The sequence below is a fragment of the Macrobrachium nipponense genome, chromosome 7 (assembly GCF_015104395.2).
Source record: "Macrobrachium nipponense isolate FS-2020 chromosome 7, ASM1510439v2, whole genome shotgun sequence".
Taxonomy (NCBI): Eukaryota; Metazoa; Arthropoda; class Malacostraca; order Decapoda; family Palaemonidae; genus Macrobrachium; species Macrobrachium nipponense.
In genome coordinates this window covers 47585530-47592296 of record NC_061109.1, presented here as the reverse complement: position 1 = coordinate 47592296, position 6767 = coordinate 47585530, and the positions used below count along the sequence as shown (strand labels likewise).

The following is a 6767-nucleotide window of genomic DNA, read 5'->3' as shown; positions in this document are numbered from 1 at the left end:
GGGATTTGTAAGTTGGATAGGAATGTTACAGATAAGTACAGTGAGAGAGAGAACAATAGTGACTGAAGCTCTTCTTGCAAACGTAATGTTAGAAAGATGTTATAACTTGCATCTGCGGCAATGGGAACTTCAGTCCCGTTTTAACTTTCACGCATTCTGTGATTTTTCCCCTTCTGACAGCTGTCCAACTTTTTAAAATTCGTTTTCTCGGAAAGGAAGGAATTATTTATCCCAGACGGTATTTCATTTTTTCCCCTGCGCCTTTTGCGTAATAAGATTGTTAGTTTCTCTTTTTCCATCTTGTTTATTCTCTTTTTCCATCTTGTTTATTCTCTTTTTCCATCGTACAGCACAATATTGGTCTTACAAGTTCGTTTAATATATATTGCTTGGTTGAATTGGCATAGAAGATAGATGATACATAATTTCTGTATTTTTTGTTTATTCTTTTATTTGATTTTATCTATTTATTTATTTTTTGCGAATTCACTCGGGTTGGTCAGTATTTACATTTAGTTGATGCGTACATCACTGTTCGTTCTGAACGAGGTAAAACCACGAAAATTGAGGTAAATAAATCTAAATCTTCTTTTAGGTAATGAATTTCAACCTTATCATGCAGATAATGGGCTTGTTATTCTTTAATAATGTTACACAGAACAAACAACACGCTTCCTTATAAAAATTTAGATATACTAGATAGTAGTCTACATGTCAAGTATGCATTCACAGTTCTTCGTAAGCGACTCTGGTCTTTTGAATTTTTAAGAAAATCATAGAAGTTAGCTTCTTGTTGCATGACGGTGTGGAATGTAATATAAAATTTGAGCCAAAGGCCAAGCACTGGGACCTGAAAGGGAGATAGAGTGTAGAAAAATGTCAAAGATATAACGGGAAGGAACCACGCAGTAATTGTGAAATTTCTATGAGGGTAGAAAATAGAATGGAGGAAAAAGACAGGAATGAAAGGGGTTGCAGCTATGGGCCGAGGGGACGCTGCAAAGAACCTTAAGTAATCCCTATAATGCACCACGTGAGGTACATTACACAGGACTGTGTAATATATTCGAAATAGATATTACGCAGTATAGAAGACCACAGTAAATCATCTTTATTATGGCCATAGGAGAATTTTTACGGTCTCAGGAATATCGTAAGTTGCCGCGCCTACCTGTCCTGTGAAGCAAAAATTTCGAAGGCAAATTGTTTTGGACAGTATTTATGAAATGCGAAGATAATGAACCCGAGGATTGAATTACAGAAAGAAGAAATTAATGCTTACGTTCAAACTAGTGAGGTTCTGCATGATGAATCAGTATTACTGCTACTTGCATCTCTGATTCAAGGACAATGTTCCAATAATATTAGTCATACGAATGATGACAAGTGATAGAATTAGGATTTTGCTCATTTTTGCCACTAATGGTAAAAGTAATAATAATGAGGGTTTTTCGGCAGTTGTACTAGTACACGTGAGGAAGCCGTTCAGATAAGAGCAATGGCCAATAAAAACAAAAATTCCAACGTACTCTCTCTCTCTCTCTCTCTCTCTCTCTCTCTCTCTCTCTCTCTCTCAAGTGTACTTCACTGTCAGGCTATTCAATATTATACGCTAACGTTGGATGTTGCTTATCTGACTCTCGTGTATCTGTCTGTCAGGATATCATACCAATTTTCATACCAATAGGCGAACTTATTTTATTCCAAAGACATTGTTAAAACTTCGTTGATATTTAACTGAAATATTTTGCTTTAAATAGCATCTAGATGAGGATTTGCTAAACACGCTTTTTAACATGAATAATTTCTTTCTAGTTGAGATTTTAACATTTAAGGAACAGGACGCCAGAAAGAGCTTCATCCAGGAGTAGTTAAAGGAGAGGTTATCAGGGGAGATTATCAGGCATTAATATAGATCACAGTAGGTTTGATTTTAAATATGGACACCGAACTGGAGGCTTTATGGCCGTCTCCCATTGTCATCATGACGCGATAATTGTTGTCCATGACCTCACATGGTCGCCGGACACCCCATCTTGCAGCGCCGTTAGAATTCGGGGCCCTTTCCCCTGGTCCGCAGCAAACGAGGTCAAAGGTTGTGCGCCGCTCTGGAACGAAGCTGGGGTCATCGTCGTATTGGTACATCGCGTTGAAAAGATTGGCGTCGGGGCGGCTCTTCTTCTCGTCACACAGGTATAGTCCGATGAAATTGCAGTAGTGGTTGAAGTTGTAAGGGCAGTCCCAGAGGATGTGGAGGAAGGTCTGACTGTCAAGCTCGTAGGTGACAATGCCGCTGGACCCTGTGGCGCACCATCCGCCGGCAGCATGGAACAAACAGTCGTCCTCGGAGTAAGCTGAAAGCTTGGCATCTGGCGGCACGCGGGCTCTTCCCCAATTAACATAAAATTCGTGGAGGCGAAAGCAGTCATCGGTGTGGTTTTGGATGATCATGTGATTGCTGATGCCCGTCCCGTCACGGTCAAAACCCAAAGACCAGACGCTGCCAGTTGATGGTCCGCTAAGGGCACTCATGACTGAAGTGCGTTTAGCAACAGACGTAATTTGAAGATCGACTTTCGACATTGCTGCTTCTGGACGAAGACAGGATCTGCAAAAAGATATTGGTGTAATGAAGGTGATGTCACCACGCCAATAAGCATGCTTGGGTGACAAAATGAAAATCAGTGACTCCAATGCAAATGAGTATGGTGCCATGAAACGTGTTGTAAACGTGTTGGGCATTAAAAACTATTTGTGGAAAGTTTTCATTCCCTATCTACCCAAGTACTATATCCCTAGCACACGGAACATTAAACTGTGCACTCAATTCTGTAGTAGACCCAGGTAGACTTGACTCATCATCACTGCAACTTCCCTGGTGTATCATAATTATGAATTCGAAGTTTTCCACTTTCCCTTATTCATACGATTTTGTGAAGGAAAATGCTGGTGATTTACAGAGTATTTTAACTTAATTAATGCAGTAAAGGTTTACAGTAGAAAATATGCAAAGCTGACATTAAAAACAGTATTTATCAGACATAGCATGCCTGTCATGTCAATTTTTCTGGTTGCACTGGTCTTCATTACAAGGTGTCACAGCTTGAATGGATGTTTTGGAAAATGAGTTCTGATGATTTATTAGTAAAGTCATTATCCTTGTTATTTCCCATAGATTGTTTCCCCTACAAGGATTCCGAGAAAAAATGTTGCAATGTCATTTATATTGTAAGAACTGAAATCATGATGAGCCACATGCAGAGAAACATCTTGAGTTCCCATTCCATGCACCTGCCATTAAGCTTGTCTTATCAGCACTTCTTCGGGGTCCCCTCTTCTACCTCTCTTTCGAAGCTTTACTTTCTGTCATTTGTTTCTCCATACACGCATTTTCAAATCCTTTCATCCCTCTGCAGACTCTTGCTTGCCACCAGCCAACCTAACATCATCTAAAAGTACTGTTTATTCTTCATTGCATTTGCCATTCAATCTTCATCACATTTACTTTTTAGTCTTCATCACTTTCACAATCCCTTGCAATACTCGACATACATGTGCTTAAATTTTCTGCTCATACTCTGGCTTCCTTTGTCATTCTTAATTTCTGCCCTTCCCTGACATTACAGGCTGGTTCCAAATGTTCCAATCCATTTTATCTTTTTAACCCATTCACCCAAATTCACATCTCTCCAATTTTTTCCAACCTGTTTGCTGTCCTGAAACTATCACCTTCCTTGTCAGTAGGCAACATTTCCCTGCCCTTCCTCGTCACCATGCAGCAGTACCATAGTCCAATACTCACCTTAAGACTTCTATGGAAACCATAATGCTTTAGTAATCACTTCAGTTACTTCATTCCTTCGTAACTTTGATGTGTTCATCTCTCAAGATCATTGCGTGTTCTAGCTATTTATTCTATCTGTTGTGCAACTTTTCTGCTCCATCATTAAATTTATACTCTATTTGCTTATACCACATGTTCTCTATGCAAAATGTCTTTCTCTGCAGGAATTCATTTTGGTATTTCTATTGTTATGACAAAATCATCTGTGTGAAGCATCTTCTATAAGATTTTCCAGTCCTATAGATTTGTAAAGAACATCCATCAATATGACAACGGAAATGACTCACTACCAGTCCCCAATTATAAACCAAATCTTACCAATACCCTTGTATCATCATACAAAATATTATGACTAGTTTTTTTATGGTCTGTGTTATCTTTTACACATCTATTGAATTTAAGGCACCACTTATTTGTTAAACGCTGAATCTCGGTCACCTTTCATTGGCAAACACTCAAGTCCATAGAAAATATAGTTTCATTTTAATGGCTCTTACAACTTTCTCATGTCATTCTTTGCTCGCTCCCATGATGCGTTTGAAAATAGCTGTTAAATTTTCTGTCGTCTTTGTCTTAGTCCGTATTTTATAGGATGCTGATGTATAGTTAGGCTATTTTTCAAATATAGTTTCCATTCTTCAATGCAGATTGTGCAATGAGTCCAACACCGAATTATCTCGCTTTCTGTTCTATGTTATTTTTCCCATTTCCTAAACGTAGTGATGAAATTTTTTTCATGAATCTAATACTGGTTCCATGATTTCAGTTATAACTTTGTCGTTTTTAATTTGAAGCATCAACGCCAAATACTCTTGAATGCTGTCTTCATTCTGTTAGAGTGAACCTAATCATGCAAATTGTTCCTATCAAGAGTCCATCGCTCAGGCTCTGAAACTGTCGTATTATTTTACTGCCTCTCCAATACTGTAGCCCATCATTTCATTTCTGCTCGTTATTTGTTGATCCTCTCTGCCTTCTGTAGCAACTATATTACATTTACACTTCTGTTTGAATGTAGAAAACTCATAAAAGACAATAAGAAAGAGCGAATTTAAAAAGCCATTGTGGCTATTATACTGTAAACAACATTGGTGGATGTCACCTGCCGGCGGCATAGAAATGCTGCATGAATTAGAATCTCTCTACATTCTTTGGTAGTGATTATATCAAGCAAACTTGGTTTTACTGCTTGATAATACTCTTAAGGTAAAGACAGAGTGCTTGACCCTGCACAGCTTGGCAAAGACTTGCCGGTTCATAATTGTTAGATTAATTCATTACCTCATTGACTAAACAGCAAACAAAGTTGTTTGATAAGTTTCGTGTTTCTGAATTTAATATGTGAGAGGCCATTTTAGTGTATGAAATGCGAGAAATGAAACGTACCTTTTAATAATCACGCCTTCAATGAAGAACGAAAGAGGAATGCAATACAAACCGAAGGATGTTGGTTTAACCGTCGTATCAGTAATGGACACTTAAACTATAATTTTGAACGACTGGTACATGCTCGTAGCTGAATAGTCTTTAGTATTTTGTGATCAATACACTTATCTTTTATCTTCTGTTATCTGGAGCAATTTTTCGTCGTGAAAAACGCTTATCTCTTGCCTGCCACTTGAAGACTACTTCTATCAATCGGATCAGACGAATACTGTATTGTATTAGCACAAATGCTTCGGTTCTCATCAGCACTGGAGCACGCACACCATCACATACGTATGTATATATATATATATATAATATATATATATATATATATATATATATATATATATATATATATGTGTGTGTGTGTGTGTGTGTGTGTATGTATAATATATATATATATATATCTTATATTTTATAAATATATATATATTATATATATATATATATATATACACACACATATATATATATATATATATAGATATATATATATATATATATATATATATATATATATATATATATATATATATATATATATATATGTACTTCTATCAATCGGATCAGACGAATACTGTATTGTATTAGCACAAATGCTTCGGTTCTCATCAGCACTGGAGCACGCACACCATCACATACACGATATATGTGTATACATATATGTATATATATATATATGTGTGTGTGTGTGTGTGTATATGTATATATATATATATATATTATATATATATATATATATATATATATATATATATAGTGTGTGTGTGTGTGTGTGTGTGTGTGTGTGTGTGTGTGGCAAGCTACCATGGAAAATTCTTGGAAGGAAATACGGAAAGAGTTCCCACTTTAGAATGTCAAAAATTACAGACCGTCATAGAGAGAAACCTTCACTAAGAGGCCTTCACCCACACTCGTTGTGATGGGCTCCAAGAATGGTTCTCGGCCCTTGAGGAGGACCTCCCTGTCAGGATGCTTTCCTTAGGAATCCTTCCACTCCTGCGGAGAGGCCGTGTTGCAAGAAAATGACAATATATTGGTATTTCGCTTGCATCTTGCCTGGTTTGAATGAAAAATCCAACGTTTCCTGGGCTTGCAGGAGGAATGTCATTCTTCACTTCTGAATAATGATGTTCGTAATTTCCACGCTGACTTTGTCATGGGATCAAAACAAAAAATATACCAGCGGTATAACGATAGCTAATAAGGTTATAACTCGGTTGTAAAATTGTCACACAAACGCAAACATGAATAGAAGCGCCTACAGAATGTGGTGTGTAATCCTAACCATCTCTCTCTCTCTCTCTCTCTCTCTCTCTCTCTCTCTCGTGTTTTGAAATGGAAGAGAGAACGAACCTCAGACAGGTAAAAAAAATAATTCAAATTCACTGTCAAAAAAGCAGAAGATTGTAAGAGGGGAGCCAACGACGAGCTTCTCGTAAAGCGGATAATGAATTAGGCTTACAATCCAGTGCGTATGAAAAAGTGGAAAAAA

At 37.3% G+C, this 6767-nt stretch overlaps 1 long non-coding RNA gene across 1 annotated transcript; it reads right to left on the bottom strand.

Moving 5' to 3' along the window:
* Positions 1-1672: 1672 nt before the first annotated feature.
* Positions 1673-5364, bottom strand: LOC135217508 (uncharacterized). Its single transcript, XR_010315158.1, has 2 exons — positions 5231-5364; positions 1673-2608 (listed from the first exon to the last, which is right to left on the bottom strand). It is a non-coding gene; the product is annotated as an uncharacterized LOC135217508 (long non-coding RNA).
* Between the last annotated feature and the right edge of the window lie 1403 nt (positions 5365-6767).